Source organism: Petaurus breviceps, unplaced genomic scaffold (genome assembly GCF_028583685.1).
Source record: "Petaurus breviceps papuanus isolate PSGF00001 unplaced genomic scaffold, PetGlider_PUasm1.0 98, whole genome shotgun sequence".
NCBI lineage: Eukaryota > Metazoa > Chordata > Mammalia > Diprotodontia > Petauridae > Petaurus > Petaurus breviceps.
Genome location: NW_027187460.1, coordinates 24,710,624 through 24,727,339, shown reverse-complemented (window position 1 = coordinate 24,727,339; position 16,716 = coordinate 24,710,624). Strand labels below are relative to the sequence as shown.

At 40.8% G+C, this 16,716-nt stretch overlaps 1 long non-coding RNA gene across 25 annotated transcripts in view; it reads left to right on the top strand.

Annotated features, from left to right (window-relative positions):
• Positions 1–16,716, top strand: part of LOC138155735 (uncharacterized) — a 175,220-nt gene that overhangs the window by 81,639 nt on the left and 76,865 nt on the right. For 23 of the 25 annotated variants that reach the window (XR_011166958.1, XR_011166953.1, XR_011166952.1 and 20 more), the window contains one exon: positions 13,733–14,074. The exons of the other annotated variants lie outside the window; for them this stretch is intronic. This is a non-coding gene — a long non-coding RNA (uncharacterized lncRNA). The remainder of the gene's footprint in view (positions 1–13,732; positions 14,075–16,716) is intronic. 25 annotated transcript variants of the gene reach the window in all.

The window sequence follows — 16,716 nt, the reverse complement described above, 5'->3', positions numbered from 1 at the left end:
GGGATGTGAACAAACTCATTCCATGTAAGTAAGGCTCCTTCCCACCCACAGAGACAGCTCGGAGCTCTGGGTTCTTTCAGACTTAGTTTATAAAAAGGGTTAATTTACAACAGCCAGCTGCCCCCACCCCCAATATAAGGCAGCCCATTTTACCTGAAATGTGATTGAACTCGGGCACTTGATATTGTTCAAGGGTAGACAAGACTCTAGGGGTCTCTTGTGTTTGAGTATTTGAAAGGCTGCCTTGTGGAAAAAAGGTATTAGATTTGTTCATTTGGCCCCAGAGAGCAGAACCAGCAGCAAAGAAAAGAAGATGCAGGTTTAAGCTTGATGTAAATGTGAAACGGGATGCCCACAGTGGGAGTAGCATGATACAGAGGGGAGAATACTACTGGCTTTGGGGTCAGAAGCCCAGAGTTCACTTCTGAAGCTTAATGCTGCCTGTATGACCTCATGTATGTAAATCACTTCAGTGTAAAATGAGGGGCTTGGACTAAGATATTCTGGTAGTTCCTTCCATCCTTAGATCTCATGCTTTTGTAGGTTCTCCCTCATTGGACGTCTACAGACTGGCTGAATGACCGCTGTTTGGTGTGTTGTATTGGCAGTTTAGTGGTTTGGGGGATGTCCTGTCTTCTTCAACATTTGTGTCTCCAAATGAGTCCTAGCATATCCTCTCTTGTCTAGGGGAAAGAAGAGTAGATGTGGAGTCAGAATTGGGAGCTTTCTGTTACTCACCATTACCAAGTCACTTGATTTGTCTAGACCCAATTTCCTCATGTGTGAAATAGCACTACTGATGGTCTTGTACATGCCTTCAGAGGGAAGCACTTTGTGGATTGAAAAGTGCCATATAAATACTAGCTTCTTCCACATTTCAAGTGTTTTATCACCTGTAGATCTTCTTCACCAATGCAGACTGTCTTCCACACAGGTTAGCATGTCATTTTATTATTTCATTTTATTCCTTTCTGTATTCTTTGCTAATTGTATCAAATTCCTTAGAGCCACCAATTAGGTCGTGACTCCTTAGAGGACAAGTGTCCTCTACCTCCATGTCATTGAGAAATAGTTTGTATTTACTTCAAGGGGCTTTTTTTAGGAAATGAAAGGGTAAAGTGTTTTGAAATCCAACAGAGGAAGAAAACAAAAGTGCTTGTGTCTAAACATACAATCATTTTACAATTCTATCTTTCTCTTTAGGATAGTTTGGATTTCACTAGGTCTCTCAATGGCCTCAATAGAAAGGTCTGTAGCTTCTAGAGAGGACCAGTGCCTTGCTCCCTTCTGTAGCTATCCTGTGTGTTTTATTCATAGTAGAGGCTATGATATAGTGGAGATGAGAGCAGACTCATCCTCTATCTGTATATCAGACTTACTATATATAGGAGTGTGTCAGAATATCCTGCTGATAGTAATCAGCAGACTTGAATAACTCACTTAACCTCTGCACCTCAAGTTTCCTCTCCTGTGAATGGAGGACAATAATATTTGGATTACCTACAGGTCTATTGTCAAGAAAGTATTAGGAGCTATATGTTGAATGGTTGTGTTTGTAAATAGATTTGATTACAGATACGGGGGGGGGGGGGGGGGGGTTTTTTTTTGGTTTTTATTTTAGGTTTTGTTTTGTTTTTTATTCTTTTTTTTTTTTTTTGTTTTTTGGGATGTGTTGTGTTGTTGGTTGTTTTTTGGGTGTGTGTGTGGGTGGGGGTGGTGGGGGGGGGGGGGGGGGGGGGGGGGGGGGGGATCTCTTTTCCTGAGGTAATTGTTTGGTAGTTCCTTAATTACTAGGCAGTTTACCTTTTTTTGTTAATGGGAGGGTGTGCCCTTAATTGCCTTCATTGGTTAAACACTGGGGGAAAATAAATACAAGGATGCCATTTCTATGTATATGTGGGCTGGCTGTGTTCCACTGATACCCATGAAAAGTCAAGGGATACAGAAAAGTAAATGGCTGAGGAAGGATTTGAATTCGGCATTTCCCGACTCCGGTCCAAAATGGGCTCTGTGCATGGATTTTCGTGACCTGAGTCTGGTCCTCTGATTTCAGATAAAATATTTCCACTGTAACTTTGCTGCATCACAGTGAGTCTGCCTGTCTTTGGAATGCTTAAAAAAAAAACTATACTCATGCTCAGTGGGGATAGTGTTGGGAAGGATGTTGTGTTTCAGGTAGAGGTTTGCATAGATGACCTCTAAGGATCCTTAATGAGGCCTAGGGCTAGTTGGTGGCATTGAGAATGAAAAGGAAGGGAGTGATGCTGATTCTACCGGAAGCTTTTCTCAGTCTCTCTAAATTTTAGTATTTTCTCTCTGTTAATTATTTCCTCTTTATGCTCTGTATAGCTTATTTGTGAGTAGTTATTTGCATGTTGTTTTTTCCATTAAATTGTAAGCACCTTGAGGGGCAGGGATTGTCTGGCCTCTTCTCTCAGTTCAGGTACCTCCTTCAAGAGGCCTTTCCTGGTAATTCCCAGGTGTTAGCCCTCTCTTCCTCAGGTTGCAGTGTATTAATTTACATAGAGTTTCACTTATTTTTCTCTCCTAATAGAGTAGAAATTCCTTGAGGAAAAGGCCTTGTATTTTTTGTTTTTGCCAGTACTTAGTGCATAGTAGGGTCTAGTTCAGGGATGGGGAACCTGTGGCCTCATGTGGCCTTGAGGTCACAGGTTTCCCACCCCTGGTCTAGTTAATGCTTGTTGAATAAATGAATCAGTCATTGAATAGGCTTTCTGTAAGGGGTCATCCCCAAGTGCCCCTTCCTCCTTAGTTTTTCTGACTTTCCCATTTTATTCATATTAATTTCACATTAGATGATCATCTCCTTTGGTTGGGTCTTGTGGTCCTCATGGATGTTGCCAAGTCATCTTGGTAGCTAGAACAATGAAATGGGAGCACAAGAGGCCTATTTCCAGTTCTCCTTTTTTCAGTCTACTGCCAGGTTAATCATATTACCCCTTCTTTATCCATTCTACAGTATAAATTACTTGGCTTTCTGACTGCTGAACACAAATGAATGAATAAACAAGCATTTATTAAACACTTACTAAAGTATAGATGGCAGGTTCATAAAATCTACAGATGACACAAAGCCAGGAGGAATAGTTAAGACACTGGATGACAAATTAAATATCTGCAAGGTTTGTGATGGTCTAAAGCATTGACTTGGTGCCATCAAAGATTTGGAGATAGCTTCAAGATGGAACTTTACAGAAACATGACACATTTTTGACCGGCCTTTGAAGTGAGAGCCATAAGAAATATATCAAGAAGGCCATTACAGTAGGAAGGGAAGATGTGAGTTATGGCCCCAGAGTCGAATTAATGGTGGGATAGAGAGGATGGGGAACACAGCCTTGTTAAGTATTGACTGAGTCCCATGGGCAAATTTAAAGCAGAATTTGTTTTTTCAGGTCAGGTACATTAAAGTTCTGTCACCTGAGGAAGAATTATTCCATGGTCTGTTGGATGTTACTGCTTAAATGCTGTAGTCAGCTGAGCAAATGTAGTTCCCAAGTTATTGTTTACACTAGAAGACAGTCCAACCATATCCTCAGCCTTCAAGGCTGCCTCCATTTTCATGATTGTAATTGTTCATAACCTCTCTCTCTTGCAGAGCAATATTTTTCCCCTTTGCCATTGACTTTGCTATGCTATTCCAGGCAAGTCTCTAGCTTAGTCATTGGGATTGTACAAGGAGAAGCTAGACATCCTTCAGTTATTAATTATGATGGGATGACTATTCAATAAGTAGACTGTTCATGCCACTTCCTTCTTTTCCTCTCTCTTGTCCTTATCTCCTGGGCAAGGGAAGGAAAAACAAATGGCTCAGACATAACAGATCCTGTTAGCCCTGGCCAAAGGAAGCTGATGATTAAAACGTGGTTTTTATTCATAGGGTTGTTTTTCTGAAGTTTGATGTCCTGGGGGGTGTGTGTGTGTGTGTGTGTGTGCATTCTTCTAAGAGGCAGTTTGGTGTATTTGGAAGAAGACCAGACCAAGATTCTAGTGCTGGTTCACTCACTTTTCTACTTTAAGGACTCCAAGGAGGGGGAATCCAGCTCCCCTCTAGGCAGGATCTTCCACTTTGGGGCTGCTGTAATCATTGAGAAGATTTTACCTGATGTCAAGCCCAAATTGCCTTTTTTTTCTTCTATTTTTGTTGTAATTTGCACCCACTGAGTCTGATTCTGTCCTTGATAGCAAAAGGGAGATGTCATATCCCTCTTCCCCAGGACAACCGATTCAGATGCTTGAACAGTCATCTGCCCCCTTTCCCCCTTTCCCCCTTCCCCTACCCTTCTTGGCTTTTCTGGAGGCTAATTATGCCCATTTCCTTTAGCACTAGTTCAGATTGAAGGCCCTTCTCTGGATGCTCTCCAGCTTATCAATTTCCTTCTTCAACTGTGATGCCCAGAACTGAACATGATACTCTATGATAAGGTCTGACAAGGGCAGAATACAGTCAGGCTATCACTTCCATACCCCTGGAAGTCATGCCTCTCCTAATGTAGCCCAAGTTTAACCCACTATCACCCTGCTGAGTGTAATGGGATATTATTAATGTTAATGTGATATAAGATCTTCCCTATCCATTAATAGGCCTCAGGTGTAGCCCATTGAGGAAAGCTGGCTTAAGGGAGGCTTGCTTGTAGGAAGGCTTTCACACCTTTTGTTAAGTTCTAATAAGGTACTGAGTCAAGAGGATTGTTACTCCCTCTGGCTCTATAAAGGGTATATGTACTCTGAGGTTAGCATTTTGCTTTGGGGCTCACTCATTGGAAGAGTGTTCTTGTGATTTGACCAGATGAGACTCTGGGTAGCAGTGAAGGAGCCCCAGCTCTGAAAACCCCAATGCTGGTGCTTCTCTCTCTGTTAACTATGTATGTATTGCCTTAGACAGTTGGATCTGTCTGTTGATCTGTACTAATTTTTCAGACAGAAACCTTGTCTGCTGGTTTTTATTTCTCTACTTGTATTTTCTCTATTTTCTTTGTTTGGATTTTCTTTGAAGTTCAGGATGCTGATTTTTTCCCCTGAACTAATGGATGTAATTTTTAAAAGATTGTTGACCAGCTATCTTTCCTAGTAAAGCAGATCTAAGAACCTGTGCTGGCAGCTGTCCTGGGTATGCCAGTGTGGTTGCTACTGCACTTACTCTGTGAGCTTGCAAATCCACTAAAACTTGGGGGCCTTTTTCAGAACAATTGTTATCCATCCATGCCCTTTTTTTTTTTTTTTGCATTAGCCTGTATTTGTGAAGGTGATTTTTTTTTTTTAACCCAAACTCAAGACTTGATATATATCCCAGTAGAATTTTATCTTGATAGATTCAGCTCAGCCCCTTAAGACTGTTACAAACCTTTTGGATCTTTACTCTGCCATCTGGTATGTTAGTTGTCCCTCTTGGTTTTTTATCATCTGCATATTTTACGAACATAACATCTATGCTTAATAAATGCTTGTTCATTCATTGTTCAACAAGCAGCCAGACCGCTAGTTTGCTTGTACCTAGAGTGGATGAAGAGGTACCAGTACAGTTAACCTGAAAAATCAAGTTGGAGCTAGATTGTGAGGCGTTCCGAATGCCAGTCAGTTTGTCTTTGGTCCTAGGGGCAATAGAAATTCACAGGAGTAGCAGGGGAAGTGCTCTGGTCTGATCTGTGCATCATTTTGGCAGCAGTGTGAAGAGGAGAGACCCAGCAGAGAAATCAGCTAGGAGGCTCTCACTTGGCAAAAGGTGATGGGGTCTGCAGTAAGGTAGGGGTTATGTAAGTAGAGAGAAGGGACAGATAAAAGAGATATTTGGGGAGGTGACATCAGCAGCTTGGGAGCTGATTGGATGTCAAACATAAAAATCCTCTGGCGTTCAAAGCCCTTATAACTTGTATGTGTGCCCCCACACTTTCAGGCTTCTTAAGTTTAGAGCCATCCATGTACTTAATCTGTGATCTGGTGACACTGGCCTTCTTTTTCTTCCTTGAACAACATGCTCTGTCTCCTGGCCCTGGGCATCTTCACTGGCTGCCTCCCACACCTGTAATTCTCTGCCTCCTGGCTTCCCCAGCTTTCTTCAAGGCCCAGCTAAAATCTCACCGTCTATAGGAAGTCTTTTGTGATGCCCCTTCATGTAAGCGCTTTCTCTTGGTTCATTCTTTCCAGTTTGTTATTGTATCTCCAGTTTATCCTACATACAGCTTTGTTTGTCCATGGTTGTTGCATGTTGTCTTCACCATTAAACTGAGCTCCTTGACAGCTGGGATTTGGCTTTTGTTTTTCCTTGTGTCCCCAGGGCTTAGGACAATGCATATAGTAGATAGCACATAGTAGATGCTTATAAATTGTTACTGACAGAATCATAGGTCGAGGGAAAGGAAGGAGTTAAAGATGACTATAAGGATGACCTGGAGAGAAGTGGGAATATGCAAGTTGTGTGGGGGGGGGGAGGTTGGGGGAAAGGTAATGAGTTCTCTTTTGGACATGTTGAATTTGAGACCCTTATGCATCCATCTTCCAATGAGAATATCTGTTCTAGGCATTTGGAGCAAGACAAAAACAACATTTAGACCTTACCTTCAAGGAATTTCTATTTTATTGGGTAAAGTAGTATAAATATATAGAAACACACAGAGTAATTTTCAGGGAGAAGAACATTAACAGCTGAGTAGGTTTAACATCAGAGTAGATTTCTTGTAGGAGGTGGCTTTTGAGCTAAACTTTGAAGAAAGCTGGGAAGTATATGAAGTATACAGGCAGCTGAGTGGCATAGTGGATAGAGTACTGGGCCTGTAGTTAGTTAGGAAGACTCTTCTTCCTGAGTTCAAATCTGACCTCTTGCATTTACTATCTGTGTGACCCTGGACAAGTCACTTAACCCTGCTTGCCTCAGTTTCCTCATCTACAGAATGAACTGGAGAAGGAAGTGGCAAACTACTCCATTACCCTTGCCGAGAAAAACCCAGAGGAGGTCACCAAGAGCTGGACTTGACTGAAACTACTGAACAGCCACATACAGAGTTGACAAGGAATTGAGTGCCTCCCAGGCCTGGAGGAGAGCCTATGCCAGATACAAAAAGAGGAAATATGGAATGTCATCTACTCTAAGCAGCAAACAGACCGGTTCGGCTAGATGTAGAAGTAATAATGTACCTAGCAGGGGTGTTGTAAATATCAAAAGAAATATGATTGTAACCATAAAGTACTATCTAGATTGTCAATTCATCAGCTATTTAGTAATAATAAATAGTATTTACATAGTGCTTTAGAACACTTGATATATCATCTCATTTGATACTCTTGAGGTAGGGGCTATATGTCCCTACTGAGGTTGACTCAGGTTAAGTGACTTGCCCTGGATCACTGTGTCTAGGTCTCCATCCCCTGAATCATCTCTCTGCCTTTCGAAACACCTTTTTTGCTTATATGTAAGGTGCTGTCTAGATGGCTACAGTTCAGAACCTATTCTAAAGGAGCATACTCTTGGGGTACCTAGGTGGCGAAGTGAATAGAGCACTGGAGTCAGGAGGACCTGAGTTCAAATCCAGCCTCAGACACTTAACACTTACTAGCTGTGTGAGCCTTGCTCTCCCCCCCCTCCAAAAATAAGTAAATGAATGAAGGAGCATACTTTTTTTCTTTTTTCTTTTGGAGGGAATTGGGGTTAAGTAACTTGCTCAAGGTTACACGCCTAGTTTTTTTGTGTGGGTGTTAAGTGTCTGAGGCCGGAACTGAACTCCTGACTCTGGGCTGGGCGCTTTACTCACTGCGCCACCTAGCTGCCCAGGAGGTAAACTCACATTTCAGAAGAATTATAAGTTTTACAGACCTCTTTGCTCACTACAGCCTAATGAGGTAGGTTCTTATTTTCCTCATTTTATAGATGAGGAAAATGAAGTTTGGAGAAGGTTAAGTGACTTCCCAGAGGTCACACTCACATTTGAACCTAGATCTCATCTGAACTCTAAACCCTAAGTCCTTTCCACTATATCACTCTGCAGCTAAAATACATGTAGAGAAATAATGCCAAAAGATATAAGAAGAGGAGAATGTAGAGGTCCAGACAGAGTCTGGCCAGTATTTGAAAGAGCAGAAATAATGTTCTTGGGGTGGGACTAAAAAGTGTCAGAGCTGACTTGCCTGGTTTGACACTTGAAACAAGGAAACTACTGGTATATCTTACTAAGGTAAGATATAGATTCCCCAGCTTGGCATTTAAAGCCCTTCACAATCTACCTTTACAGACTTAATTCCCATTACTTCCTTTCACACACTTTAGGTTCCGGCCAAAAAACTGGCATCCTGGTTGTTAGTCCTTGAGCTCATCTTTCCCCTGTCCCGTATCTTCATGAAGGCCACACCCCCTCCTGGCCTCCTGCAGTCCACGTTTATCTTTCTTCCAGGCCCAGTTCATTTGTCCTCAAGCCTTTCCTTATCCCTCTCTTCTCCTCTCCATTAGTACTTTCTTTCTCTTCAGATTTGTGGGGTTTTTTGGAATATTTTGTTTTCAGCTGGTTTGACTCTTCATGACTCTATTTGGGGTTTTCTTGGCAAGCATTCTGTAGTGGTTTGCCATTTCCTTGTCCAGCTCATTTACAGATGAGGAAACTGAGACAAAAAGGGTTTTTTTAAGGGACTTGCCCAGTGTCACAGAACTAAGTGTCTGATTTGAAGATGAGTTCTTATTTACTTGTGTAATTTTTATTGACCCAACTCCTATAATAACAATAACCAGCATTTATATAGCCTTTTCAGTTTTGCAAATATTACCTTACAAAAAAAAGAAGAAAAAAATATTACCTTACAAAACACACACACACACAGAATTTCCTTTGCTTCTTGAAGGTAAGTAATCACAGTTGAGTGTTCACACCCCCATGCCCAATAGCCTTTCTAGCTTTTGAGAAAATTCAGTAGACCTCTTCGGGGAAGTGGGGGAGTTCATTCTTGGTGTGAGGCGCAGAGACTGGAGATCGAGGACCATATAGCAATAGACTACTTTGTCTAAAAGGTATCATTATCCTTCTCTTCCCTCCTCATCTGGATAGGGGTCGCCTCTATCTTTTCAACGAAAACTGTTTTTGTTTGGGGAAGTTTGTAGGGTCATCTCTCACTGTTTTCCCTTCCTCTTCCCTTCTCCCCATAAAGGAAGCTTTCCTGTGATGTCATGAGGAAGCCCTGGCCCTTGGATTTCACCTATCTGGGTTATCCTGAGGTCCTACTGACTTTATTTACTATGCCACCCACCTCTGGAGGGTGTTGAGTGAAAGAGTTTAATTAAAAACAGCTGCCCGTGGCTTAGGAGGATTTTTTTTTTTAAAGCCTTTTGGGCAGACTGAGTCAGCAGTGACAGAGGTGAGGAGCACAGCTAGGCCTTCTCCATTTCCTATTCAGAATGGTCTTTAGGCCCAAATTAGGCATTTCCTTTTTGATACTATACCAGGTGTTTCTACCATTTGATAGTATGCTGCCTGTCTCGGAAGTACTAAAGAGAAACAACTAAAAGCTATTTTTGAATTTCCCCTACAATTCAAGGGACACAAAAACAAAGCCACGTGTGTGCACCACTACCCCCCACCCCCTCAGTTGGATGGTTGGGTGTGTGTTCACGTGTGGTAGCTTGATAGACTCTACAGCATTGTCAGTAGGGAGCACTGGCTGTCTGCTTCCTGACTGAAGAGAACTGGCAGATCTGGACCTGGGCAAGACACAAATAGCAAAGTGGGGGCCCTGGAAGGCAGCCTGGGCTGCTCTTCTGTACCTGTGTGCACAGCCCTGGTGGGGTTGGGGGAGAAGAGGGAAAAAGCAAAGCCTTATTATTTTAGAGGATTCTATAGAGTGGTATCTTTATTACAGAGAAAAGAGAAACCATTTTTATGGCATAGAAGAAATAAAATGTCCTGTCTTAAAAAAAAAAAAAAAGAACTTTTTGTCCTGGGGTTTGGAACAGGGGTCATAATTACAGTAATCCCATTCCAAACAAAACAAAAAAATCCTTTCTGCCTTTACACTTGCTGTTGTTTAGTTGTTTTTAGTCTTGTCTGAAACCCCCATTTTGTTTTTGTTTTTTGCTAAAGACTGGAGTTGTTTGCCAATTCCTTCTCCTGCTCATTTTGCAGATGAGGAACTGAGGCAAACAGGGTTAAGTGACTTGCCCAGGGTCACTCTGCTAGTAAGTGACTGAGGCCGGATTTGAGCCCAGGTCTTCCTGATTCCATGCCCGGTGGTCTGTCCATTGGGATAGAGTGCCCTGCTGTCTTAACGTAGTAAAGCATAAATCACACCAATGTGAACTTCTCAGGATGGGGTGAAGTGGAATGACATGGGTGGAGAGGGAGACCACACATCAACCATTTTCGATTGAATAGAATTTTATTCAAATGGACATATTCTGATAACTCATTTCTTCTTTGCAAGCTCTCTCCACAGTTACTGTCCAAATAAGAGGAAGTATGTTCTGAACGTAGAGGAGAGAGGTGTGGATACATGGCTCCCTTAATTTTTTGCTCTTTTGACCCTGGATTTTTTTTAGTGGCAGGCTGATGAAATAGAGTGGCAGTGTGGTAATTAGGAGACATGGGATGGAATCCTGGCCTTGAGAAAAGCTGGCTCTCTGACCTTGGGCCAGATCTCTTTCAGACTCTTTTGATCTCAGTTTCCCAGTCTGTTAAATGAGTATAACAAAAAACTTGGTATCATTCAACACACAGGGTTTGTTTGTTTTTTGTTTTTTTAGTAGAGAAGAGCTTTATAAAATTTAAGGCACTATACAAATGTGGGTACAAATTGTTATTCCCTACAATTCAATTCAGGAAATATTTATTAAGTGCCTTTCATATGAAAGAGACTGTACTTATTATGAGTTGTTTTATTTTCATGGGTGGATGTTTGGGTAGGTTTTGTGAGGCATAAGGGAATTGAGGGAATTTCAGGAAAAATTTCAATTCACACTCTGCTATTCTTTCCCTGCCTAGAATGCAAAAAGTGCTCAATCAGGTTCTTTCACTATACAGTGACAACAGAAAAAAAACAACAACTGTGCAATGAAAACTTGAAGCCAGCTCAATATACAAAAGTCTGGATTTATTCAAAAGATAAATTAGGATGTGGTTATTCACATTACAGAAAGATTTGTCATAGGGAGTCCTTTAAATAGCAAATTTCCTAGTGTGTGCATTCAAAATGACTCAATTAACAAAGCCTCCTTAAAAGTTCTGCTCTGATTTCTTGCCCAGCTATGGGAGTTCTCAAAGCAAAATCTGTGCTAATGGAGTGCACATTGTGGCCCATCCCATGAAATTGGAAAGGCTTCAGGTGTGGGGTCCAATATGCCTGTCAAATGTAGCTGCCACACTAGATCAATTTGGTAAAAGGGTAGGCTTGTGGCTAACCTCTCTCCTCTTAAGGTGTTTTGTATTTTTTTCCTTATATGTATTGTTTTCCCTAGTAGAATATAGGAAAGGACAGTTTTATTTTTATTATTTTATAAGTGCTTAATAATTGCTTGTTGAGTCAGTGAATGATGGCAGTGTTTTGTCACAAAAACTTTTGAAAACTGAGTTGCAGGGGGATCTTAATAGTCACACAAGCAGATTTAAGAACTCTGAGGTGAACTGGTGTCTTCTGACTCCAAGGTCTCTTTCCATTATAACCATTCCTTTAGCCCCCTCTTCTCTCTTTACACATAGATATAAGCACAGAATTTCATAGACCCTAGGTGTCATGTAAGGTAGCTGGTGGTACCAGGCCTGAAGTCAGGAAGATCTGTGTTCATATTCCACCTTTGATACTAACCTAGCTGCTCTGTCCCTGACATGTAAGTCACTTGTCCTCTGTCTGACTCAGTTTCCTTAATTGTAGAATGAGGTTAATAACGGTACCTACTTCCAAGGGTGGTTGTTAGGATCAAACAATATTTGTAAAATGCTTAGTAGTGTCTCACCCGTACTTAGGCATGTAACAAATCCTTCCTCCTTCCCTCTAGTGTAACCCTCTTCTCTTACAGAAAAGGCAACTGAGACTTGTTGCATTTGCTGTTGTTGTACAGGTTATTCATATTTCTGAAATCGATAGATGCTTTATATATTGAAGGATTAGTAAGACTTTTCAGAAGTACATTTGTTATATACAGTGTGGTATCTGTCACTCATGAGATTAATTTATTGTCACAATTGTAAGAGAGCTGGGGGTGGTTGAGCTTGCTGTGTTGTATTGGGGAAGCTGTAGTGGCTGCCAGTAGACTTGGTGAAGGCACTAGTCTTTCCCACATTGAACCTTGTGGCTCATTTGTCTTAAAAGAAAGGAATAATAAGTGAGCTCATAGATCTGGAATTTTAGAGCTAGAAGAGAGTGTAAGGATCCTTGAGTCCAGCACTGTCTTTTTGCATATGAAGAAACTGAGGGCTAGATAGTTGGAATACCTTATCATACATCTGGTAAGTTAAAAGAACCAGGGGCTCAGACTCTAGTCACCTAACCATAACTCCACATCTTTTCCCATTACACTCCGTTGCCTGTCACTTCCTGGCAGAGCAGTGCCCCCAGAGCCATAAGGGTCTCTGTGAACTAGCACAGTACAATGAAAAGGGTGCTGCTTTGATGAAAAAGGGCTAGACTAGGCATTTAATAAATTCTAGTTGACGGGCTTGTGTCCTTGGGGAAGTCTTGTGTGCTTGCTTGTGCTTAGACCTACCTACCTGAGAGGTCTTGGGCTCAGAGAACACTGAAGGGTCAGGGGCCAATGCCTCTGTTACAGGGTCAGAAGCAGCTGCATTCCTGATACCACCTTCTCTGCCATTGCCTCCTTCAAGTATGCCATTATCTGACTTTGCAGTGAGTGGTGCTGACAGTTCCCTGGGCTGGGACCAGAGGAAGTACTGGAGCCTTGCCTGAATCATCTTTCTGAGGGCCATTGACAAGGAAATGGATTTAACTTTGTTATACAGAATGATTCTTTGCAATGGGAATCATTAGGCTATCTCTAGGGAGCCACAGGCCCCAGGGCAAAGGGCATGCCCAGCAGTTTGGCTCTGAAAAAAGGGTGTGTGTGTGTGTGTGTGTGTGTGTGTGTGTGTGTGTGTGTGTGTGAGAGAGAGAGAGAGAGAGAGAGAGAGAGAGGGAGAGAGAGAATGTAAAGGAAAAACAAAGTAAGCTCTATTCAATAGGTCTTAGAGTTAGAAGCCAAATTCAGACTCTTTCACTTAACTAGCTATGTGATCATGGACAGTTCACTGAACTACTTAAATGTTTGCTGCCTCCTTTACCTTAAAAGGTGGCTGTGGAGATTTTAAAAAGTCAGTTATTACAATTATAAGATAGTATTTCATTATTATTTCTAGTACCATATCCCTGTATGTGTGTAGCATAGAATTTAAAGTTGGAAGGAACCTTGGAGGTCACCTTGTCAAACTCATTCATATTATAGGTGAGAAACCAGGATCATTGAGTCCAGCACTGGTTGGCTGAGAGCATGTGCGGGGACTGTTTAGGACTGGCATTCAAACGCCAGGTCTTCTGATGACAAATCCAGTCCTTTTTTCTCTCACATCACTGCCCATACTAATAAAGATGCAAGTGTTTAACACAGGGTTATTTTTACAGAAATTTCTTTCTTGACGTGTTGAAGAATGTAGAATGTCAGAGTTTAAGGCTCAGTATAGTTTGGGAAAGAAGAATTATTGCTTCCTTCTTGATATTAGTGAGTGTGACAAAAATCTTTACTTCTCTCCTCAAGGTTTTGTTCCTGATCTTTCAACTAGAAGAAAAATAAAAAATGATCCCCCTGACAGTTTCCTTTGTCTGTTTTATGGAACTACGGTTCAAGGATTTCCAAGACCTGTGGATTTACCGACATACTGAGATGCCTGGGGGAATGCTGATGAAGGAATCCTCAGGAATGCCTTGCTATAATTTGCATTGGTTTTTTCTAGAGTTGGGTAGGTGAAGAACCCATATTGAGTTTCTTGTGGAAGATCTTGTTGGATTCTTTTGAAAGTTGAGAAGAGGAGGGATTTTTCCATGGAAGGAAGGGATTACTGCATCCCTTTCTTTTTAAACAATATTGGTTTTTAAAAAGGTAAGTAAGCTCCTACTCTCCTAGTTCATGCTGATATATCCAGGTATTTTAGGTTGGGATCATTGTTTATCAGTAGGGGAGGGCCTCCCTAAAGGCCACTTCTGACTAGAGCCAGAAATTGCCATATTGAAAATTGCATATGCATGGGTCAGGTCTTCAAATAGCAAAATAAGCTTAAACTTCAGCAAGAAAATAATTGCAAATTATTTTTAGAAAAAAAATTTTCTTTCTTCTTTAGAAGGAGAAAAAAATTCTGGTTTAAAACCAGAAAGTTTTTGAGATGCTTGAGGACTTGGGATAATTTCTCCTGGTTAAGACACTAGTGTTAAGACACTAGATTATTTCAGATTAATCATTTGATATCTGCTGACTCTTTGGTGGGACCTAGTGATCAAATATAAAATTAAATAATAATAATAACCATAATACAATGTGTGTGCATGTGTGTATGTGTGATTGACATTAAGGTTTGCAAAGAACTTTACATATACTATCTTATTTGAACCTCCCAACACCCCTCTTTCTACTTCTTCCTATTGCTAGAGTCTTATAGGAAGACTGATGGACAGAGAGGTATGAGAAAGTCCTTGTCCTTGATGAACTCAGTCTAGTTGAGCAGATAAGGAATAAATACATTGAAAAGTTAAGGATCTTCTAATCTAGGAGATATCACCAGATTAATAATGTTATGGGTTCCAAAGAAGGCTAGAGTGGGTTGAGAGGCCTTCATTGAGGAAGAATGTGTAGGATTTGGAGGCAGGGACCATGTTCTTCCTAGTGAAGAAAATATGTATAGATAGGAATCAGTAAGCCTGATTAAGAGTAGTGTGATGAGGCCAGTATGACTGGAGTAGGGAGTTCCTTTATAATAGATAAAGTTGAAAGGTTGTTTGGGGTCAGATTGCAGAAAAATTTAATGCCAATGATCTAGTAGTGTAGCAAAGACATCATAGCATTTCGTTTCAAGGATTTAAACTAAAGAAAATAAATAACAAATCAGTTCCCCAAGTAAATGGTCAGTAATAGTCAATAACCATTTCTTGGTACCTATGGTGTGCCAGGCACTGTACAGTAAGAAAAAATACAGTCCTTGCCCTCCAGCAGCTTACAGTCTAATGGGACAGGACAACAGGAAAAAAAAAAAAGCTTAAAAGTGGGGGAAGGCTGGAGTGGGGAAGAGGAAGGTAGTGAGATGTCAGAAAAATGAGGTAGTGCAGCCTGGTGAGAATGAAGAGACACCTGTGTTGAGTCCCCTCATGAAATGGAGGTTTTGGAATACCCTTCATTGAAGGGGAAAAGGGGGTACCAGTATACCAATTAAATAAGCGGTCTTGATCTTCTCTTTTTAAAAACTGAATTAGCCCTGCTGTTCCTTAAAGAGAGCTAATTCAGTTTTTAAAAATTGCTAAGGTCTTGAGATAGAGAAGACTCTGCTACCCCTTTAGAATTTACCTTCTTCAGATACCTCGTCCTGCTCCATTAATAGGCCCATGGGAGTGGAACATTGCACATCAAGATTTTTTTTTTTTTTGCAATGTATCCATTTTGTTTAAAAACATTTTCTGTTTTGAGAAAATCTTTATTAGGAGGAATGGCCCTCTGGGAGAAGAGAGGAATTGAAAGGGAAATCTGGGTGATATAACATATTAAGACAAAAGATATTAAAAGTATATTTGCATTTAAAGTTTTTTTTTGTTAATATTTTAACAATTTTTTTCAGTTCCAAATTCTCTCCCTCCTTCCATTCCTTTCCCACCTATTGAGAAGGCAAGAAATTTGGTACATCATACATATTAAAGTCATATAAAACATATTTCTACAACATCCATGTTATGGGGAGGGAAAATACAATAAAAAAAAAGTAGACTTCAGTCTACGTTCAGAATTCATCAATTGTCTCTTTGGAGGCGGATATGATTTTTATCATGAGTCCTTTGGAATTATTGTAGGTGATTGTATTTATCTGAGTAGCTAAAGCTCCCACAGTTGATCATTATAATGCTGCTTTTATGTGTACAATGGTTGTCCTAGTTCTGTTCACTTTTCTTTAGCTCATATAACTCTTCCTGTACCTGTCCCCTTGGTCATTTATTATAGTACAGTGAAATTCTGTCATAATTATATACCACAGTTTGTTTAGCCATTCTCCAATTGATGGGCATCCCCATAATTTTCAGTTCTTTGTCATCACAAAAAGAGCTGCTTTTTTTGTGTGTGCAAATAGGTCCTTTTCCCTTCTCTCTGATCTCTTTGGGATACAGACCTAGTAGTGGTATTGCTGGGTCAAAGGGTTTGTTTTATAAATACTAATGTCCCTGTCCCCTACCCCTTGTTTCTGTGATTACCTCCTTTTTGCACATATATACATCATATATATGCAAATTTGTTTGCATGGTGTCTCCTCCCGTTGAATATACATCTTTGAGGGCAGGAATATACTGTTTTTTCTTCTTTGTGTCATTGCTTATGTCAGTGCCTCACATGCTGTAGACACCCAATATATGTTTATTGACCAATCAACCTTTGTTAACTTAGTAGTGAGGATTATCACAAAATAACCAATTCAGGGGTGGCTAGGTGGCTCAGTGAATAGAGCACTGGCCCTACACTCAGGAGGATCTGAGTTCAAATGTGACTTCAGA